Source organism: Nyctereutes procyonoides, unplaced genomic scaffold (genome assembly GCF_905146905.1).
Source record: "Nyctereutes procyonoides isolate TBG_1078 unplaced genomic scaffold, NYPRO_anot_genome, whole genome shotgun sequence".
In the NCBI taxonomy this organism is placed as follows: domain Eukaryota; kingdom Metazoa; phylum Chordata; class Mammalia; order Carnivora; family Canidae; genus Nyctereutes; species Nyctereutes procyonoides.
This window is the reverse complement of record NW_026575132.1, coordinates 22953686-22977597: the sequence shown is the minus strand read 5'-3', so window position 1 is coordinate 22977597 and position 23912 is coordinate 22953686. Positions and strand designations below refer to the sequence as shown.

At 38.5% G+C, this 23912-nt stretch overlaps 1 long non-coding RNA gene across 1 annotated transcript in view; it reads left to right on the top strand.

Annotated features, from left to right (window-relative positions):
- Window positions 1-1366: 1366 nt before the first annotated feature.
- LOC129522880 (uncharacterized) overlaps window positions 1367-23912 on the top strand; it is a 42434-nt gene continuing 19888 nt past the window's right edge. The window contains exons 1-3 of the long non-coding RNA XR_008667001.1: window positions 1367-2347; window positions 5173-5331; window positions 8223-8316. This is a non-coding gene — a long non-coding RNA (uncharacterized LOC129522880). The remainder of the gene's footprint in view (window positions 2348-5172; window positions 5332-8222; window positions 8317-23912) is intronic.

The following is a 23912-nucleotide window of genomic DNA, read 5'->3' as shown; positions in this document are numbered from 1 at the left end:
GGATGTGAAAGAAAGCGAGAGAAATCAAAGATGTCTCTGAGGGTTTGACCTGAAGAAATGGAAGGAAGATTATGGTCATTTGCTGAATGATGGCTGTGGGAAGGACAGGTTTGAGAGGGGAGATCAAATCAATTTCAAATATCCAGTTTCAAGATGCCTATTAGACCTGCTGTGATTGGTCTCCCTGCCTGCCTGCCCTCTAGTTGTGGATTTCCAGCAGATGGAATCAGTCAGTGCTTTTTTATTGTCCCTGCGTCCAGGACACAGTAGAATCTGACATGCAGCAGGAACTTAAATTTTGCCCAGCAGTCGAATGAATGGTGTGAGATAAGATTAGAAAGGAAAGTTGGCCCCAGGACATGAGAGGCCCTTGTGGGTGGAAATGAAAAGTCACTGAGGATTTTCCAGCAGGGAAGTAATACGGTCAATGGTTCAGTTTAGTAAGATTGACCTTGTCAGTGTCTCCTTCTACCTCTGGCCCATTTAGGAGGCTGCCACCACCTACCCATTGGAAATCTGCTCTCCCAGACCTTCCTCTTATTCCCAAATGTGTATTGTCCCCACATACAGGATAATGACCATGAACTTGTGGCTCATAATCATTTGGACCTGGTGTTTGGACTGGGATTTCTTGGAGTTTCAATGCTGACTTTCTTTATTGGGTACATGTGTTCCCCCAGTGCTGTGGAGTCCAGCCCTTCTGCTGGCCACCTCTCCAGACTACTGCTCGACCTGTGGGGGGATCCAGATAGCAGCACGTGCAGTTAAGACAGAAGGAGGATGGAGGAAGGGGAGGGATGGCCACAGAGTCATGAAGCCACTCACCATGTAGGGGGCAGTGGAACTGCCAAGAACAAAATACAGATTCTCTTACAAAAGGAGGGAAAGCAGGTATACTTGCGTTGACTTTTCTCCATTTAAGTATTACACATGGTCATAAACTTTTATTACCTCATGTTAAATTTTGTACTGAACATTATTTGAGCTGATTCTTCATGAACTCTAAACCCTTTATGATTTTTCTTCACACCACCCTTTTTTCCCAGTTGGATTCTCACAGATTATTTTTCACAGTCAGCTCTTTTTCATTTGTTCTGTATGGTGTTATCTTGAATAATAACTAGCTACATGGACTCGAGGAAAATACATTTCGAAGATAATAGTTCATCCTTGTTTTTAGCTTTGGAAAAAAAAAAAACCCAAATCTACAATTGTGTTCAGTATTACAAGTAATTTAAAAGCAGTAATTAAAGTGACCTAGAAGATAGATTGCTTCACGCTTTTCTCAATACAAGATTCGTTCATTTGTCATCTATTTCAGTTTTTGTCTTTGTAAGTATTTTTACCCTCATCCTTTCCAGCCTCCCCTCACCTCCTGGCAGCTATAACATTCAGCACAAAAATCTGGTCAAGGTGGGATCAGTGGGCTAGAGGTCTCAAGAAATCCACACTATGTTGATACTGCTTTAGATATAGATGAGATCAAAGTGCCCAAACTCTGCTGAGCAGAAAGATTCCATGAGACACTTAATAAAGCCATGGATGTTGGACTCCACCCTCATAGGTCCTGATTCAGTCTGTAGTAAGCCTGGGAATCTGTATTTTAACATGCTCCCCATGTAATTATTCTGCATACCTATATACGAGAGCCACAAAGCTACACTTTTCTTTTGAATCAGACACTGCTTGGATTTTAAGTACTGGTTTTGTCCGGCTATCCATAAGTAGAACATTCCAATGAAAGCTTCCCAAACAAAATGTCATAAAGTGAAGAAGCATCAACATTTATTTATATGGAAACATTTTTGAGCATTCCCAGACCCCAAAAATAACCTCTCGGGCTTTTCTGATACCTTAGGACACATCTTGCTAACAAATGCACAAAATAAATTGAAATAAAGCAAAGACAGACACAGACACAGTTCAAAGTTCTGGTGGCTTGATGTTAAGATGATGAGTGTGGTTCTGGGGAAGGAGCTCGGTGGGACCCTCTCGCTGCTCTGGGTGCTCACGTCTTGCTATTTTCACCTTTTATCATAAAAGCAAAAGTCCTCTTTGGATTTCTTCTGGTTAGTGAAAACGAGTACTACTGTAGGTCTTTCATAAAAGCAAAGTGGTGTAATGTGAACTTTCAAAAAGTGGGGGACACCTCTATAGTAGTTTCCTGATCCTCTTGTCTGCTATTTCCTTGGGGGGGGCTTCAGTTCCTCGAGGTCTGGAAACAGAGGATTCTCCTTCTGATGAATTAGCAGAAGGTCAGGAGTAGGCTAATGCTACGTCATGACGCCCATGTCATTCACCTCACTGCACTGCGGGTTTATCATCTCACATCACCACAAGAATAAAGGTGAGTACATACAGAACAGTCAGATATTTTGAGAGAGACCGTATTCATATAACTCTGATTATAGTATAATGTTATAATAGTGTTATTTGTTATTTGTTGTTGTTCATCTTTTACCGTGCTTTATTTACAAAGTAAACTGTATCATAGGTATATATAGGAAAAACAGCATGTATAGGGTTTGGTGTCATCCATGGTTTCAGGCATCCACTGGGGGATCTTAGAATGTATCCCCACAGATAAGAGGGGACTACCGTATTTTATTTCTTCTGTCCCTACTGCTGATACCGTTGCCATTATCTGGCCCATCATTTTTTTTTTAAAGATTTATTTATTTTTTTATTCATGATAGACATAGAGAGAGAGAGAGAGAGGCAGAGACACAGGCAGAGGGAGAAGCAGGCTCAGTGCAGGGAGCCCGACGTGGGACTCGATCCCGGGACTCTAGGATCGCACCCTGGGTCAAAGACAGGCGCTAAACCGCTGAGCCACCCAGGGATCCCCCTGGCCCATCATTTTAACTGTAGGTTTAGCTGTGTGTGTGTATGTGTATGTGCATGTTTCTAGGAGGACCAATCCTGGCCTAAATAGAAGAGACTTAAGTATTGGTGATATTAAATATGTGTAACAACTGGTCCTTGGTGGTAGCCTGAAGTGGAGGCTGCAGTTCCAACACATGGCCTCATAGGGAGACATCCAGGGAGAGGCTAATGGGCAGCCGCAATCTTGGGGAGAGGGATACAGATTGACTTCCCCTGGGAGGCCGGTGCTATCAATAGGGGTTCCTTGTGGAGTCAGGTGGAGCATTGGAGAAGGGCTGATTGGCCCTATGTGTTTGTGGTGGTTAGAAGAGGGGAAGGAGGCATTGGTTGAAGGTGAGGGGGGAATGCAAAAAGTAGCTAATTATCAACAGGAAGGTATTATTTCAATGTATTGATTACTGTACTGTAACAGAATATCTAGGATCTGTAAAACTTTATCTGAGCTCCCTGGAGTTTAGCTCCCTTGTTCTATTCCACTCCCAACCATATGCCTTCATTCTGAGACCTTGGTTTTCATGCATAAGTCCCTGCTTGATGATCTATCCATTTTTCAGCTCCCCTACGATCAAGGCTTGTCTGGTTTGGCTTTCTGTTTTTTTTTTTTTTTTTTTCTCTAGTTATAATTGTTGGTGCTGGGGCAGCTATCTGGCTTCTGAACTACGGGGGAGCAGGCACCCAGACTGCTAACAGGCTTTTGTGAACCTGACTTCTGGTCTGGTGCCTGCCACCTCCTCCCCTGAGTCTATACCCTGGCAGACCTGCCCCTCCAACTTTGGCCTCATTCCCTGCAGATAATGAGGCCTTGCCCAGCCAGATCCCAGGTTTATAAGACTAGAGCAAATAAGCAAAGGAGTATTTCTCTTTTCCCTTAGAAAAAAATTTGAGTTAAAGTTTTTCAAAATCGAATGCAGTCTTGAGGCCAGTAGTCCAGAAAAGGTGTGTGATTCTGTCTTCAGTCAGCATATCATAGAACAAATAAAGATCCTATCAGTAGATTGTCCAAATGATCCATTTGGTTTCTTTCTTTCTTTTACTGTCACCAATGGTGAAATCTCCTGGATTCAACTGGGAAAATTAATCTAAGGAAGATATTATTGCAGATGACAGTCATAGTTCATTGGAACACTTTAAGAAAAACTAACAAATAAAAAACAGACAAAAAAACTTGTTCCCGAACAATAATGTAAGTGAATCATCAATCCAGATAACATATGCACACATACACACAAGAGTTGGGGTGCAAATGGTAGGCATCCAAGCTGGCCATACACAGAATTAAAAATGAGGTTGCTGGCAGAGATTTTTAAGGTCCACGATAAGATGGGACCCTTCCTCTTCTTTACCTGGGTAACAGTAGATAACCTATTTGCCTATTTTTCTGTTTGGTAGTTGGCTTTGTTTACTTACTGATGTGCAGGAGCTTTTTTTTTTTTTTAATATTTGAGAGAGACAGAGAGAGAAAGAGATCATAAATGCAGTAAGGGCTAGAGGGAGAGGAAGAAGCAGACTCCTGCTGGGAGCTGCAGACTCCTGCAGGGAGCTGGATGTGGGGCTGGATCCTAGGACTCTGAGGATTGTGACCTGAGCAGAAGGCAGAGGCTTAACCCACCGAGTGGTGCCCCAGAACTCTTTTATGTTAGGGAAGGTAGCTCTCTGTGATTTGAATGACATTTTTCTAGTATTTGTTCCTCTAATTCTGCCTGTGCTGATTTCTGCCAACAGCAATTTTGATTTTAATATTGTCCCTCTCTATATTTATCGGTATATTTTTATAACATTTGTTTTGTCATACATAAATAGTGGCTCTAAAGCTAGTTTTGAATTCTTTTATTTCTTTAGTATATTTATTGTATTATGTTTTGCAGTTACATCTTTGAGCCATCTGAAACTTATATCGGTATAAGGTATGAAGAGTAGATCCAACTTATTTATCTTGGGCAGACGGCTACTCAATTTTTTCAATTTCCTCTATTTAATAATCCATCCTTTTTCTCCATAAAACTGAAAAAAATTAACACCCATATAGCAATTACTATGTGCCAATAACTATTTAAAGCTGTTTGTAGGTATTAACTTATTTAGTGGTCTTAACAGTCTTTAGGGCGTATACTATTATTATTCTTATTTTACAGATCAGAAATCAGGGCAGAGCGAAGATAAGGAACTTGTTCAAAGTCACACAGACACAGATCCAAAATCAATGCTATTAATCGATACGCCGTTCAGCTACCCATAACATATTGAGTGATTCTCTTTATTTATTTTTATTTATTTATTTTTAAAAAGATTTTATTTATTCATTCATGGAAGACACAGAGAAAGAGGCAGAGACATAGGCAGAGGGAGAAGAAGGCTCCCTTCAAGGAGCTGATGCAGGACTCAATCCCAGGACCCCAGGATCATGCCCTGAGCTGAAGACAGACACTCAACCGCTGAGCCACCCAGGTATTTTGAGTGATCCTCTTTAAAGCCCATGTTATTTTATTGCTAAAATCTCCAGTAGCTTTTCATTATTCTTAGATTAAAGGAATGTATCTTTACTGTGGATTATAAAACTCGCCGGAATCTGGTCCCTGCCTACATCCCTAACCTTAATTTGAATCACTTGCCTCCTTATATTATGTTCCTGTCAAACAGATTTTACTTTGGTTCTTTCTTGCCCCAGGGCCTTTGCACATACTCCTAATATCAGAATAATTTTCCTCTTCTCTGTAAGCTTGCTTCTCCTCAGGGAGATCCTCCTTGAGCAATCTAAGTAAAGGAGTTTGCTCCTTACTCTTCTGTATTTCAGCTCACCTGTGTGTATCCTTCAAGCACTTGTCATAGTTTATAATTGTTTTGTTTTGCTTATTTGTATTTTGTCTAAACTCCTAAAACTATGCTACATGATGCAGAGACCATATGTGTCTTGTACCTTCTTGTATCCCTAACATTAAGCACAGTGAGTGACATATTTACATAATAAATATTTGTGGAATGGATGAATGAAAATTGCTGCAGATGTTTGTCTTACACAGTAATGGGGAAATATAAAAGTAAACATAAAACAGAAATACATAATATATGCTATTAAAAGCAAATTATCAATTTATATCAACAAATATTTACAGACAACCCACTATAGAACTAGCTTCTTCAGCTCTGTGCCATTCTCTGTACATCTTCCTTCCTCAGAGATTCTTTGACATGTTATTTTACTTAGTTGTTTTCCTTCCTTGATCAAAAATGGAAGGGTGTGAAGCCAAAAATAAACTGAGGTGTCTTTGTGCCCCCTTTACCCAGCACACTGACTGATATGGTTTATTTTTTATTTTTTTAATTAATTAATTAATTAATTTATTTATTTTTATTTATTTTTTTTATTTTTTAAAATGACAATATTGTAAGAGGGGAAAAATGCAAAAAGTTGTAACTCATGGTTCCTGAATGTAAGGAGTTTTTTTCTAAGCTAGGCTAGCGGACAAAGCATAAATACATTAAAAGTAAAATGACATTTAAGATATAAAAAGAACTCAAGACAACAATATAGTCATGATCTTAGAAACTAATTACAAATATTGAGTTGCTTGGAAGTTTGGAAGAAACCTTTTCAGACTGGGAAGTCAGGAAGAATTTCTATGGTGAAACTAGGGTTTACATTTATTCTTGAAGAATGATAGGATTTGGATAATATCAATAGAATCTACCTTCGACTGTTTGCCACTAATGAGGTCTATTTCTGTAATGCATTGACTTTTTTTCTAAAATGGAAGCCACTTAAAAGTCTATATAGATTTCAAAACTGAGTAGGTGGCATTTTAATTGGTAGCATTATCAAATTAAAAAGTAAAATGAATAAAAAGCAAGAGTTTAATAAATGAATGCTTGAAATAACTGTGATTTATTACCCTCTGCATATAAAAGGATTGGTCCATGGAATTTCACAAGGAAAAAATGTGTGATTACCACCTTTCAAGCTCAAGGGGATAAAGAAAAGAATTGCTTTGGGATTTGATTATTCCACCTCTTCAAACTTACTTTTGAAAAGTCCAATTCTTAAGTCCATTTGGGCTGTGAGAATAGAGTTCTCTCCAAGAATGGAATCTTCTGCAAACACATAGAGCTTACACCTGAGGATGCCAAGGACAAGCGGATATCTGTGCTTATGTGGCTGAGAACATGCACATGGGGAAATCCTGCCTCTGCAAATGGAGGTCTCTGAGTGAAATAATTTCTCTGTTAGAGCTCTGCCAGATTTTCAAGAACTAAATCAATTTACTAAAAATCATTCAACAAACTGAAAAGAAAAAGATGTTATAATTTTGACTCTTCAATTTAGAAATTTTTTTTTTAAAGTTGGGACAACCTTGGGGATTTTATTTTATTTTATTTTATTTAAGATTTTATTTATTCATTCATGAGAAACACAGAGAGAGGCAGAGACACAGGCAGAGGGAGAAGCAGGCTCCATGCAAGGAGCCCGACGTGGGACTCCATCCCGGGACTCCAGGATCAGGCCTCGGGCCGAAGGCGGCACCAAACCGCTGAGCCACCCGGGCTGCCCTCAATTTAGAAATTATATCTGAAATTGGCTAACTACCTTCAAAGAAAAAAATGGATGGGCTCAAGGCAAGGATCTAGTTTTCTAGATTAATGTATGTTTGGAGGATGTATATTGAGGGAATGCTCTGGATGAAAATAGTTCCCTGAAGCTGTGTTTGAGGAGTGATGTGATATCATTCTAAGATTTGGATTAGGGGTAAGCAGAGCCTACTTCAGTGGGCTATGTATGCAGTAGAGGGTAGACAGTTCTCTCTGATGCCCTCGTTTTGAAGTTATCTGGAGGCTTTTGTGACTGTTCTGGCCTTTTTTTTTTTTTAGAGATATTCATTCATTCATTCATTCATTCATTCATGAGAGACACAGAGAGAGAGGCAGAGACATACATAGAGGGAGAAGCAGGCTCCCCACAAGGAGCCCAATGCAAGAGTCCATCCTGGACCCCAGGATCACGTCCTGAGCCAAAGGCAGACACTCAACCCCTGATCCACTGAGGTGTCCCTGTTCTGGCCTTTTCTATTCAGAGTCCATGTTTTTCAGCTCATATAGCTCCCTAGGCATTATTTAATGGTCAAATGGTGTTCCAGCAAGGACTCATTTATCAGTTGCTAAGCCATGGCAAATTGCAAGGGAAAGGAAAACAAAGCTCAGTAGAAAGGGTTAGGGAACAGGTAAGGGGTTTATTTGCTAAGTCTAGATGAATAATTCGCTGAATTAAAAACATATATTCATGAAGAGTATCTCAGAAATGTGCCACATCAAGACCTCAATTTGTACCATGCCATGTTTTGATTTAGGGAACAGCCAATTTGACATGTCTGTGAAAAGCAAGAGTGTTGATTCTTTCACTCATGAAACCTACAGGAACTTCCAGGACTCTCAAATCCCCAGGTAAATAAAAGAGTGGCTTATGTTATTTTCTCAGTTGGTGTCTGTTTAGAATAAAATTGAGCTATTTCCTCAATGGCTAAAAATTGGTCACTGAACATTATCCAAACAAGGAAAAACACGTAGTCTCCTCAACTTAAATCTATTAACATCTATATTTTCTTAAGAGGTTGGCTTATGTTTAGACCTATACATAATTAAAACAAAACAAGATAAAATAAAACAAAAAACCCTCAGGTAAATAAGGCCAGTAAAGAGTACCTGCCCATTAACAACAACTTTATAGGGTTTTCAAATGAGTCACATAAAAGAGTAAGCTTCATGAATTAAATTTTAATGACATAAGTATATTTGATTTTAAGTAAGCAATTCTTATTGTTCTGGGCAAGTATACTAATTCCTGTTTCCTTTGATTCGCTAAAGTTTTTTTTTTTTTTTCTCAATGTTGAAAATTTATTTTTAAAAACATGGTATATTGTTTTGTCTCAGCATGTATGTCTAGTCAGATGGGTTCCCATCAAAAGATACTGGGAGCTGTTGTCTCAAATGATGTCAAATTATGTCTAAAAACATCAGCTTAACTGGTTGTTTGTTATCTTATAGGCAAAAGCACCATTAGGTGTTCTAATTTCTTTCTCTTTAATATATTTTTTTTTAGATGCATGTGTAGCTGGAGTCTGGTCTAGTCCAGACAAAATAAGTACCTAGTCAGGTCGGAAATTATGGCCTTGTGCTTTGTTTCTGATGTTAAAGGATGTTGAGTCTTCCCAATGAAATATCTTGACTTTATATTGAATGTATGAAAACCAAGGGCTGATGGTTATCAATGATGGTAACTTTCATTTATTAAGCTCTCAGATGTTTTATGTATTTTTTTCATTACTCCTCACAAGTGGCTCTGTGCAGAAAGACACCATCATCTCTATTTTGCATATGAGGGCCCTGAAGCTTTGAAAGGGTTTAAGCAATGTTCCCAGGGTGGTGTACGCCAGCAGTGAAAACTCCATTTCCCCTGCCCTTAGTCACAAGCTCTTGTCAATACTCCATAGTTCTTGAACTTTTGGATTTCATGAACCAGTAAAACTTCAAAAAGCAAAAAAGAAATAAGCAAAAATCCCTGGGACTAAAATAAGATTGACAATTTTTTCACATGTCCAAATAAACAGAAAATAAAAATAAAAAGAGACAACCATCACCTATTCTTAACACAATTTTATAAAAGAAAGGGTGTTTAATTATATTTGTTATATTTTAAAATGTCAGAATGTCTCATTAGTTCATATTACTTTGTGGTTTTGAAAGGCCAGAACCTGTGAATATGTCTGATTTCTTATCTGGAGGGGAAGCTTTCTTTGAGCGTGTGTGCAGCTAATGTATCCCAGGACATTTCAATCACAAAGAAGTAAGAAGGTCACATCTTAGAACAAAGAACAGTTCTTCCTGGGAAAGGACAGTTGGTAACTTACACCAACATGCTTATATAAACACTAGTCGACCTTATCTTTCTCATTTTGTCAAAGACTGGTGAAAACTGCCATGGCCCAGTGCACGTTTGAGAACCAGCAGTGGGGAACTGTGTTGAACAAAACCTTGCCTTCCTCACCTGCGTTTTTGAGATAGGGAGACTGAAGGATGGCCAGGTATCGATGGCAGTCTCACCTTCTAGCTGTGCGGTGTAAGAAATGCCTCCTCTCCATGCCTACGGGGACAACTGCAGTACTGTAGTATCTTCCACAAAGTTTCCCTGTGTTATCAGAAAACACAGCCTTTTCCCCATTCCCTAAGGCAATAGACTGAATTGGGTTTTCCTTTCCGCTTTATTGTTTTCAGATGTTTGCTAACTCTCAGCTCACCATTTTCTTTCACTGATAAATTTGAAGGAAATTACAGCCCCTGCACATAGAAGGCCAGAAGTGTCCCCTCAAGCCTCTAGATAACAAAAAGGGACTGTTGCTTTCAACTCTGGGATCGACAAACAATTGAAAAAAGGGGTAGCTCCATCAATGGGAGCTGGAATGATAACTCCTTGTTGGAAACAGCCAACAGTGAATATAATAAATCAGTTTTCAGAGCTTATATGAACCCAAGGAAGTTTTCCTCAGTGTCATTAAATTCAGTTAATGACAACGTTACTTACGTATGTGCAAGTGCAAAACCAAGTATAAATTCTTGATGTTTATATCTCTTTGAATTGTAAAATTAAAACAAATTTACAAACTAAATAACAATTAAACCCTAAAACCAATTAAGACCCAAATTAACAACATTAAGTCGATGTGACGTAGATGAAGTTTTGTTGAAATTAAATTGCAACTCACAGTTTGAATATGTCCTGGACAGCCACAGTACGGGTTTTGGAATTTGGCATGCTTATGTGGTTGCATGCAAGGGATGGTCCCAATTCTTGCCCCATTTCTCCATTTGAACTGCAGAGAAACTTTGTGGAAGTTCCTGATTTGCTTTCATTTGGCATAAGTGCATATTTTATTTATAAGTCTGCCTCTGTCTTTTTCTCATTAGCCTATGTCAGTTAACATACTAGTTGACAGTCAAGGGATCTTGAACATACACACAAAGAAATAAAGTTGCAGTTTCCAAGAACCTCAGTACAAGGGACATTTCCTTTTTTACAGTTTTTCCTGCTGCCTGGGCTTGGAAGAATTGGGAGAGACTTTGCTCCATCATTGTACCTCACAACTTGAATAGTATATAGCTATTAGCATACAGCAGGCCTTCAATGATATATGTTGAATAAGCGAGCAAATGAATATCAGCTCCAATAGAAGAAAGTAATGGTGTAATGCCAACTGGTATGCAACAGAACTGATGTGCAGGAGAAGAAAAATAATTTTCCCTCTACTCTTCAAAATGCTTAGCTGAATCCTTGTAATAAAAGACATATTAACAAGAGAAAAACAGATAAAAATTTATTAACATACATACTTCATGTTTACATGGAGATACCCTCAGAAAAATGAGTAACTCGCTGAGGTGGCTTAGAGCTCCAGCTTCAATACCTATTTCAGCGAACGACAAAAAGAGACAAAAATAATTATTTTTTTTTAGTTTGTTTTTTGAGACAAGTCTTTAAATGAGCCTACTTTGTGTTATAAGTTTCTCTAGCAACTTATTTTTTAGTATAATTTTGTCACTGTTTCAGTGTGTGATTGTGGCATAAGCCAGAGAATCACAGAGTAGTTAAGCTGGAACATTAGAACTTGCCTTCATTTCATGGATATCTTTCAAGAGAATATATGCAACATATTGCTTTTTGTGCACAAAGAAATAAATATGACTCAATGGCACACCAGCAAAATAGTAAACACTGTTTACTAATAGTAGAAAATATATATGTTTCAGATGGATATAGAACAATTTTTGCCTGCCTCCCTTCTGCTGGAGAGGACCTGTTCACACCGGGTACTCCTTCCAGCTCCAGCTTGTGCCAGAACTGGGTGGCTCATGTGCCCTGCTGGGTTGTCTCTCTTGCCTGAGGTAGCATCCACTTTCTAGCTATGTTCTTGAGACTTTATTAGCATCCGAATGGGTCTTTATATCATTTACTAATCCTATAGGATACTTCGGTTTTGCTGTTAATCCTTTTGAATATTTAAAGGAAGCAGCTTTGATTACCCATTAATCTAGCTGCTTTGTCAATTAATAGCTGAAAATTCATGTTCCTTTTGTTAGTATTTGTATACACCAGTTTCATTGTCCCCCCTTGAGTTTAGCTGGTATGCTTCTGTCTATAGTTATTCTTCTGAGTTTTTGCTCTCATGTGGATGGTAAGCCCTGAACTTGCTCATTTACAATTCCAGTCCCTCAGACAGTACTGCTGATAAAAAAACAAACAAACAAAAAAAAAAAACACTAAAAGATCTAATAAAATGTTCAGCCCTAATTTACCTCCCAAAAAAGGGGTGAGGAGAAGCTTTTGGCTTGGTATACGAGGTGACCTCACATGCTGGACAAGCAGGAAATAATTGCTGCCCATTTTGCACGTGTGGCTGTGCATGGCCAGACACTTCAGATGGTCAGTATAGGTGTGGGCCAAGCAGTGATCTGAAGTCGGGGAAATGAAATTGCTAAAGCCCAGCTGGGACCCTTCTACTATTACACAGTTAGGCAACTGGGCAACTGCACCATCGAGGGAAGCCTGAAGGCTTGTTTCAAGTCCCTGAAATGTTGTCAGGCTCCTCTCTGTTCCCAAAGCCAATTATTTGAAGTGATTGTGAGCTCCCACTTGCAGACAGGTTGGGTTCCAACAGTTTATTTCAAAGTCAGTTGTTTTGAACTTGAAAATAATTTTTCTAGCAAAAATATTAAAAGAAAGGAACAAGAGGCCAGCCCATAGAAATCTATTTAAATTCAGACCTCAATGAAATAAGGCACATCTGCCACGATGAGCACTAGAAGAATCAAATATTGTAGTTCAGGAATGAAGATTGTGTTTGCAAATCCACTAATTATAACAGAAAATAACCAAATTAATAACAATAGTTTCTTATTTATATGACATGGCTTTGACAATGGCACTTTTAATTAGATGAGGATGAAAGGAAATTTGAAGACTTGTGGAAATTATTGAGAGGAAATTCTCAGGATATTTAGAGGCTTTAGAAGTTAAAGAATAATTTTACTTTGAAACTTTACTTTGACATTTGTGCTTTACTAGCACCAATGAGCCACCATATGGTTCATTTTTAATCACAAAGGAGGATTGCAAAAAGAAAAGAGGGAGAATGTCTTAGGGTGGGCTTCCTGGAAATCAAATCTGTGTAGGAGAGGTTTATTGCAGAGCACATTGTCAGTGGACCCCTGGGGGAATGAAAGTAGAATTGGGGAAGGGACAGTTGGGCTGTGATGCAGCCACAATACAGGACTCTAAATTGATGCCATGGAGAGCCACAGAGCAGCACGGCCCTTCAGAATTGTCCCATCCTGAGGTTAGGGGCCAAGACTTCTATCTAGCCACTGCCCTGTCACTGGATCTGGGTCACTCCCAGGGCAAGAGGCATGATTTTGAGGAAGGCAGCTCTTTGGCAGAGAGCAGTCTTTGGAAAGGAGTAACCATGAGAGCCATGGGCCACTAACTCTTCCAGCCACCGTGGTAGGATTGGTTCTCTGTCTTGAAATCACAGTATCCACTACAGAACGAGGTGTCTTTTTTGAAGATAACTGGGCAAGAGTAAAAGAAAAAAGGAAAAAGCGCATTTATGGAAATGTGCATGTACTGCGGAGAGAAAGTTGATCTGTGGGGGAATTAACCCACCTGTGAGCTGTGGAAGGCAGAGGGCAGCCAGGGAGCAGCTCTTGCGAGATCCTTCTAAAGCCCAGAAGGAGGTTGAGAGAAGCCACTGCCGGGCTGCAGGCAGTTCTTGCCAGAAGAGCTTAACTGCTGGTGAGAGGCAGCAGCCTGTGCGTGATGTTGAACTTAGGAGACCCTGGATGAAGCTATAGACTCTATCTTGGTGGCTCCTGCACAGATAAGTGGGGAGGGGCCACTGTAGCAGTTCCCAATAATTTTTAGAGTAAGAGAAACCAGTTTTTTGTTTTTTGGCAAACCAGTTTGACCAATTTCTTCATTTTTGTGACACTTTGCATCTTCCCTCAAAATAGTGCTGTATGGGGACACCTGGGTGGCACAGTGGTGGAACATCTGCCTTTGGCTCGGGCTGTGATCCTGGGGTCCCAGGATCGAGTCCCACATTGGGCTCCCTGGGGGGAGCCTGCTTCTCTCTCTGCCTGCGTCTCTGCCTCTCTCCCTGTGTCTCTCATGAATGGATAAACCAAATCTTAAAAAAAAAAAATTACTGCTGTATGGCATACAATTATTTTTGATACCAATATGGAACTAATTGTATGTATTAATTTTTAAAAAGATTTTATTTATTTATTCATGAGAGACACACAGAGAGAGGCAGAGATGTAGACAGAGGGAGAGGCAGGCTCCCTGCAAGGAGCCTGATGTGAGACTTGATCCCAGACCCCAAGATCAAGACCTGAGCCAAAGGCAGTTGCTCCACCACTGAGCCACCCAGGTGTCCCTATGTACTAAATTTTAAATTAATTGTTGTTTAAAGATTTTGTGATGCTTCTGAGCCAGCTGGACATGCCATGTATTGTTGCAAAACCAGTTGGGAATTTCTGGATTCTCTTGTATAGAGTATTGACCAGAGGAGACATAAAAGAAGTAGATAGAGTGGCCCTTGCTTTCACGATTGTGATTCAATTTTGAAAGGACAGAATGCAGAGTAAACTGCTATTTTTAATGTCAGAGAGTATTTTATTCTTCTAGAAAAACTCGTCTTAGATATGTAGCACACTTGGGGAAGATAGAAGAGGAGGGCAGGCAAGAGATACATGTTTTCTTTTATATCTGGAAGGATAAACAGCATGAGCCTTCCAGAATGAGTTAGCATGCTATTTTATACAAAGTCCGGGAACTCTCAGGTTTTTAAGTAGTAAGTATGTTAAGTAGTATTTCTTGTTTATTTAGGCCATGTGGTACTTTGGAATGTGCATATCTCAGATATTTGAAAAGCATTCCGTAACCTATATTACAGGCGTTGTTTCTGACTCATCTCTTGGGCCAGTGGATCTGCAATCAACCCGTACCCTTTACTGGAATCCAGGTTTATCTTTGTTTAGGAAATAAGGTTGGCTTGCTTAGCTCTTATTACCTGACAAATAACATTTGCTGCCTAGGAAATAACCCTCATCTGCGAATCGGTTTGGTGGGAACGGCGAGGAGAAAACGTGACTGTGGCCGAGGAGTCTGTTTCTCTTTATCTCTTGCTCCATTCTTCATGGGCTTCTGAGAACCATTAGAAGGGACCCACACCAGCCACTTTCCGAGTCCCTGTGCTGATTATGCTTTAAGCAGATGTTTATGTTTTCATTCCTGGTGATATGCTTGGGGGTGCTCTTGATAAATAGAAGATGTGGGAAAAGTCCATCTCTGAATCCTTCCTCCTTCCTGCAGAAATCTTCCTCCTCTTGTTGGAACCTTCCAACCCCGGGCTTGCCATGTCTTTACTGTCACAACTGTTCCTCTGCCCCTCCATGTAGACTGCCCCTGCGGGACGTGATCCGGCCTTCTTACCTGGCTGCCCTACACATCTGCTGTTTAAACTTGCTCTGTTTGGGTTTCATTACCTCAGGGCCTTGCTAGAAGACTGGCCGGTTCTTTTCATAAATCTGTGCATGCCAAGCTGTTAATAGCTGATAAAAATCATCCCAAATATGCATCTCCTTGTAAAGAACCCATTTCCATTTTATCCGACGGGGGTCTGGAAGGCCTTACCTCTGTCCAGGCCTCCCAAATTGGCCCATCACTTACGGAAAAATTGAACAGGATGTGCACTACACATTTTCTTGGAGCTTCAAATTTACTTGAAGGTTTTCTTGGGAAAAACCCACATTACCTTCCTATGAAAGCAAATAGAGGTGCATATTACAGTAGAAATCAAAATTCCCCGTATCTTAAAAGTAAAGAATTTTTACTTTTGGTAAAGGACTCTGGGCTGGCTCTTAGCTATCCTGGGATTGGTTTTCACTTCTTTTCCCAATGGGATTCTTGGGTGGAAAACTGAGAAGCAGAGGCTTAAGCCAAAGTCATTGGCCATGGTCAGAGTTCTAGGCATTTTACGATGTCACTGGGGGAGATTTTTTTTCTTTTCTGCACTTCTCTGATCACTTGCCCAGACACGGGATGTATTTGGTGGGACAGTCACATGAGCTGGAATGCATTTTCCGGGACTGAACACTTCATGAGTCTGTCCAAAGTTGTGCTTGGTTCTATCTTGATGGGTGAGTTAGAGGTCTGAGTGATGACATTTAGCAACCAGATGGCATGGAGCTGGTTTTCAGTTTGCATTTTGGTGAAGAGAAGATCCTTTAGATGCTTATTTACAAAGCATATTTTGAAATTGTTGAATTATTTGCTTACAGTAGACAAGCCAATATCAAACAAGAAAATGACTCCTCAGGGAACTTTGAAGATGGGTTGAAACTTTTAAATATGCACACTTGTTTCATTGTATAAAAAACAGTACTCTGTAACGAACTGCAATGAGAAACTACAAAATTTATGGGATTATTTATTTATTTATCTTTAGTCAGAGGATTTCCTAGAAGGGAATTATGGATTTGGACAATAGTTCAAATTATTCATACTTTGTTCCTTTAATGTCTACTGTATCCTGCTGAGACCTCATAGCTCATGTGCTTTCTTTATAAAAGGAATCAAATTAATATCAAAGTCAAAACATTGCAGTCATTTCCTTTGTAAAAAATTTTCCATTTTTATATTGTTTTCAATAAAAAACTCACTGTAGCTACTGATTGAAATATGTCTACCATATTTTGCCAGAGGTGCTGGGGGGAAAAGTGTATTTTATCTTCCTGAAAAATGAGAGTAAGTATTTCCCTAGAGATTTACAAGGGGTTTTGGGGAGAAACCTTACCCCAGTGTGTTTTTTCCTATTTTCATGCTTCCTCATGACATCTAACAGGAGAGATTTATTATTCCAATTTAAGCAATATTCTGAAAGTAACAACACCTAAAATTGTTTATTAGTCACCTAAACCTCAGTGGTTATTTGTGTTTCAGCAGCTTTGCCATTTTTAGCTTAGAGTTATTGTTAAGACTACCTATTGTCAAGTTGAAGAATATTATTTTAATCATAACATTAAAGGAAACGAAAAAAATTATGTAACTTTTCATTGTACTGTTCACTTTTGTGTTTTCCTTCCTGTCTTTGTCCATTTCCATGCGCATGCCTGACGTTGATGTAATCACAGTGCTAACTCACTGTGTACCTATCTGGGGCGGTGGGTTGAGGGCAGTGCCTGTTTGGTGGAGCATGTGGATCAAAGAGGAATACAGAGCAACAAAGGCAGGCGACAACCACAGTTTTCTGTCCTGACACCTCTCCATGACTCTCCATTACTCTGCTCTCTCCTCCCTTCACAAAGTCCTCCTTCCCGCCTACCTTCTAATTTTAGGTGAAAGTGAATTCCGGTTATTAATCTTTTTGAGTTCTAATCTGTTGACCACTATTGGAGTTTCAAAATTGGAATTGCAAATTAAACTGCAATTAGATTAGAAAAATCTAATTGCTGGTTTTTGTTTCCTTCTCCCTTCTCTCCCTGACCACCCTGCCCAGCCTAACACATAGGAGTGAATTACCTCCCACTTGCCAAGCAACTTGCAGGACTGGGGAATACAGAGTGAGCAACTCTGTTTCTGCCTTAAAGTGACAGGGTAGTAAAGAGATAATTACAGTGCTAGCTATGAGCACTATATTTGAGGAATGCAGAAAAAAAAGCGGGGGGGGGGGGACAGCTAAATTTGCAGTGATAGTAAGTATGATAAACATTATGATAGTACAGCACTACAGGTGGCCATGAGAGCACACCGTTGGAGCCTTAACCTAACTTTGAGGTCTAGAGAAGGTAACAATTAAACTGGCATTGGAAGTTTGAGAAGGCTGGTTGGAGAAGGGGAAGAATATTTTAGGCACACGCAAAGACCTTGAAGTATGAAAGAATGAGATGGTTGGCTCCAGTTCAGGCCTCAGGTCCAGAGCAGAATGTGGGGAGACTGAGCTGCATGTTGTCAAGTGTCTGGTGTTCTATGCTGGGTAATTGAAATATTTTTTCTGTGGGCAACAGGTATCAAATGGAGATTTGAGAGCATAGAAATGACATGATCAGTATTTTGTTAATTTTGCTTTAAGGGGAGGTAGTTCTGCTGGGTAAGGGATTGGCAGGGTGAGGGTAGCGTGAAGGGCCTAAGTGGTACTGTAGTTTTGCCCTTTGTAATGAATTTCTCACTACCTACCATGCTGTGTGGCACATGGAAGGTGCCTTGTGATTCCTTGGTGAAGAAATTAGTAGACTGGCATTTCATCAGAGCTTAAGGATGACTCTGTGTGAGCTTTAAACCTGATCCTGAGTATTGCCCTTTGCAGCCCACCAGCCTCATAACTATTGCATATCAAAGACTAGTTCAATCCACACAGTCCACCCCTCTTCCTTGTATTAGGGGACCAGTGGCCAGTAAAGGCATATTAGATATTTAAATTCATTTGGGGGCAATCACAAGGGATCTCTTTCAGTTCTGGGCTAAACCTGCTTGGCTTCAGCTTTCTTTCTTTCTTTCTTTTTTTTTTTTTAAGTCTTTATTTATTCATGAGAGACACACACACAGAGAGAGAGAGAGAAAGAGAGAGAGAGAGAGGCAGAGACACAGGCAGAGGAAGAAGCAAGTCCCATGCAGGGAGCCCGATATGGGACTCGATCCTGGGACTCCGGAATTATGCCCTGGTACGAAGGCAGGTGCTAAACTGCTGAGTCACCCAGGCGTCCCAGGCTTTATCTTTCACTTTGAGTCCTGATTCTGTTCTACAGACCTAAAAGACTGTAGTTGGTCTTCCTGGCCTGATTGTCTCTAAAGACTTTGGCTAACATTGACTCTTGAGCATCTTTTATGAGTCAGCTCACAGATATACCTGCTGCTCACCCTGGCTCTAGCCTTCAGGACCAGTCCTGGCTCCAGGCAGCCAAAGAGTGCATAGGTCAGACCTGTCCCAGTCTCCTCATCAGGGAACATTAGCTCATGCCTGTCCTGAGTCTATTTTCCTTGTGAAGGTTCATTTCACATTTTTCAGAATCAAATACTGCTCCCAAATTTCCTTTCAACCAACTCCTTTCTTTAAACATACCTTCCTGAGTCACCCTTTCATTAACCCATTTTCTCCTCTAACAATCAGCCTAGGCCAACCTCTTTGAACCATTTTTTCTAATGGAAAACTGGATGTATATTTAAAACATTTGAAATAGTTCTGAACTACAGAAAGGAAAAAAAAGCTTGTCTATTAACTGGAGTTTGATATATTGTTTTGGGCACTCTAAGTATCTATATATTCTTCTTTAAAAAATTTCTAATGAAACTTAAAAAATACACACAAATTAAAAAAAGACAAGCAACAATAATAAAAACCAGACTCTTAACTAAAGAGAACAAATGGGTGGTTGCCACAGGGGAGGTGGGTGGGAGATGGGTGAAATAGATAAAGGGGATTAAGGGTACAATTATTGTGATGTAATGTGTAGAATTGATGGATCATTATATAGTACACCTAAAACTCATATAACACTGTATTTTAACTATACTTCAGCAAGAAAAAGAAAAAAAAGAGAGAAAATACACATAATGTATACCAGGATTGTTTGTTTAATGATACTGAAAACAATAAAATGGAAATTTGTTAAATTAAAAATAATAAAGCTAATTTAATTTCACTTGGGGGAAGGGAGTGAGAAGTTACTATAAATAAATGTGACTGGAAGATTAGTAATTGGATTATCATATCCAACTGACATAGGCTCTTCAGAATTTATTTCTTCTATAACCCAAGCATGTTAGACTGAGTGATCCTCAAAGCTCCTTCACTTCTAACATTCTCTGATGCTTCTAGGATAATCTAATTCATCCCTTTCCTCTTGCTTACAAGGAAACTGAGTCTTAGAGAGTATGGATTGGCTAAGACTACATGTCGCAGTATTAGTATTAGAACCAAACTAGAAGTCAGGGCTCTTAACTACTTAGCACATTTTGATGTTTCTCAGAGCCAGCCGTTTTATATATATCCATATCCATGTAGGGACTGTGTACTCATCATCCAGCTTCAACAGTTACCAACAAATTGCCTAGTTTGTTTTATCTAAACCCCTAACCACTATTTTCTTGGCTCCAATTGTTTTCAATTAAATCCTAGATCTGCTATGATTTTATCAATAAATGTTTAAAAGTAAGGACTTCTTTCTCAAACCTAAGCACAGTCCCAGGATCACACCAAAGATATCAATCATTCCTCAATATAATCAAGTATTTTATCAATTTTTAAATTTCCTAAATTGCCTCAGATTTTTTAAAATACAATTTTTTAAAATTAAATCTAAATAAGATGATACACTGTAGTTGGTTGATGTATCTCTAGTCTTACTTGGTCTGCATATTCCCCCTTCATCTCCATTTTATTTTTTCTTGTAATGTATTTGGTGAAGAAACCAGGCAATTCATCCCATCAGATTCTCTACAGTCTGGATTTTGCTGATTGTATCCCTGGAGGACTGTTTAACATGTCCTGTATGTCTTGTAAATTAGTTGTTAGATGTTAAGGCTTAATCAGATCCAAGTTTGCTTATTTATTTCTGACAAGAACACAGGTTAAGTGGTATTGTGCACTTCTACCAGGAGATACATGGTGTCAGATCATCTATTTTTCAAAAAAAATTGGAAGCCATTGATAACTATTGCTGTTTATCAAGGGTTGCAAAATGATGATAGTTAAATTGTATCATCCCATTTGCATTTAGTAGATTTATCTGCTATCTTTAGTAGTGATAAGTAGACTTAACTGCTATTTGGTTACTCTAATGCAGTTTGAATAGGCAAGGCCTGATAAATGCTTAATTCTTTCCCTTAATCTGCTTTCAAAAACATTAGTTGGTCAGTTAGCATCCTTCAAAAGTGACCCATTTAATTTAAGAAATTACTTTTTATGAAATAAACATATTTGATGTGTTTTGATTGAGTGCAGTCATTATCTTTTGATACTCAAATTTGTCCATCTTTGGCCAGTGAAAACTTACTCAAACTGTCTTCTGAATCTTTTAGCAATCCCAGAAAACTTTGAGAGCTTCCTTGATTTACGGTATGACAAGATGTTCAAGGCTCATCTACATTTCCTTTCTTAGACTTGTAATCACTATTTTCCCACAGGAATATGATTCCTTTGAGTTAGGATGGATTTATAGAAACAGCGATATGGAATTGTAGGCTTGCTCATTGCTCCTGAGTTTATCATTTTTTTCTAGATGTTTTCAGAGGACAGAGTTAGGAAATACTTTTTTTGTTTGTTTGTTTTTTGTTTTTTGTTTTATAAAATACAAAAGTTCATGCTGATATTTCAGATTCAAATTTAGGGCACAGATTGTTGACTTATGGATCTTGCATTTATATATCTTTTCTCTCACGTCAAAAATCCTGGCTTTTGATAACACTAACACAATTACTTATTTGTTTAATCAAACAGTACACGTGTAACAGATTCAGAATAACAATACCTGTTACTAAGCTCAAGGATTTGATTATTGAAAGCATTTTAGGATTTGTTTGCAGTTCTATTTGTTTGTAGAGTATGTCCTAATAAGAGTGTATAGTTAGCTTACAGTGTTTCAAATCATTTGGAATAGTTCCTCTATGTGAGTTTGCCACCTACTTGATGCATGGTTTCATTCATTTGATTAATTTTGCTCTCAATTTTTAAGGATTACAATTTATGTTTAACTTGCTTTATAGTTATGTAAAATATTTATATTGTGCCAAACTCAAATCTATAAATGAAAGTATATTCAAAGAAGTCTTGCTATGTCCCTGCCCTCTACATTTCTTCTCTCCTCATAGATAACCATTAAAAATGTTATTTTAATCCTTCCATTTTTTAAATGAGCAAATACTTATCCTATCCTTCCTAATAATTCATATATACCTTTTTATAATTGCCTTTTTAACTTAATGATTTATCTGAAGATCATTCCATAATACTAGAGAGATCATCTTTATTTCTTTTCACAGCTGCCTTTGTACTCTGTTGTGTGGCTGTATCTTGGTTTATTCACTCACTCCTTTATTGTGGACATTTGGGTTGCTTCCAACTCCTTTATTATTACAAATTGTGTTGCAGTGAATAACTTTGTTCATCTTTTTGTACTTTTGCTTGTATTTTGTTGGATTAAATTACTAGAAATGAGAATGCTGGGTCAATATCCAGCAAGATCCCTTCAGAAAAGATTGGCAAATTTCCCTCCAAGAAAGATGTATGATTTTTGCATTCCCACCAGCAGAGCAAAAGGGCCTATTTTCCCATGGTCTTGCCAAAAGTGTAGGTGGTCAAACTTTTGGGTTTTTTTTCCTTAATCTGGTAAAGGAGAACTGATATCTCAGTGAAGTTTAAAATTCTATTTCCTTTATCAGCAATGCTGAGCTTTTTATAGGTCATTACATTTGCCTGTGAATTGCTTCTTAATATGTTTCGACAATATAAGGTCATTGATCTTTTCTTCTCAAATATTAAAAGCTGTTTATGTATTAAAGATATTTATCCTTCATGATATAAGTTACATGTATTCTTCCAGTTTGTCATTTGTCTCCTTTTTACATTCTTTACAATGTGTTCTCCATGTAAAGTTTTTTTTTTTTCTTTAAAATTTTTACATCAATTTTAGGAGTCCTTTCTCTTTTTGTATCTGGATTTTGAGTCATGGTTATGAAATATTTTCCTACTCATATAATATAGCAGTTCACTAATATTTTCATCTCATAGTTGCAGGGTTTCATTTGATTAAATTTCTGATACAGTTGGAGTTTATTCTTTTTTTTCTTTTTAAGATTTTATTTATTTATTCATGAGAGAGAGAGAGAGAGAGAGAGAGAGAGACAGTCAGACAGAGGGAGAAGCAGGCTCCTTGCAGGGAGCCCGATGCGGATTTCAATCCCGGATGGGATCACGCCCTGAGCCGAGCTCAACTGCTGAGCCACTTAGGCCTACCGAGTGTATCCTATTTTATGATGTGAGAAATGGATGCATTTTTTTCTTTTTAAAATAGAGTTACCTGGTTATGTCAATACTACTTATTTAAAAGTCCATCTTTTCCCCCACTAATTGAACTTTCATATGCAGTTGTATTCATCGCAAGGTTTTGTACTCTGTTGGAGATACAGGTAAGGGTTTTGGCTGAAGTTTGAATTTTAGTTGAATAAGCAGGTCACAAGAGGGGGGTTATAAAGTGGATAAAAGACCTGAAACATTGTGGATGTTGAACAGGTATTTAGTTAAATGAGTGACTCATTACAAAAACCAAAATAGTAAATGATTAAAGAAATAAATGTGAAATATTTATTTTGTATAGGAGAGGATTTCCATGAAATATCATTAGTAACAATGCAGTGGTAGACAATATAAAGGGAAGAAAACTCATAGTGAGATTTATAATTTATCTGCTGAGGAAAAAAAATACATCCATTGTACATTTTAAAATGTGAAACTCTGGGAACTTGGGTGTAAGTCTTAAAATATAATCAGATCATTTTAATTATTTTGAAAAACCATACTACTGTATTTAAAAGAAACCAGTGAGGAATCCTTTTGTGAAGGGATTCACTCTTTTGGATGTGCGTCATTGTTCATCAAATAAGGTGTTTCCTTGGTTGAGATTTTGATGTGTTAAGATTTCTGATGGGGAGGCATATTGACATATCTTCAAAACAGACTATAACAAAAATAGTGGCCATTTCTTCTTTGGTGGGGAATAAAAATAACGCAATGAAAAAGAATTAATCTAGGTTTTCATTATACTGGAAGGCAATTCCATAGACACCACTGCCCAGAGGTGTCTGACATACACCTAATTAGGTGTCTACTTTAGCTCCGAAGTAAGGGCTGTAGCTCTGAAGGTGTCCTTCTAACTCATCAGAACTATTCACATGTGATTCATCAGCTCCCTCCACACACCCTTGGCTTTTTTCT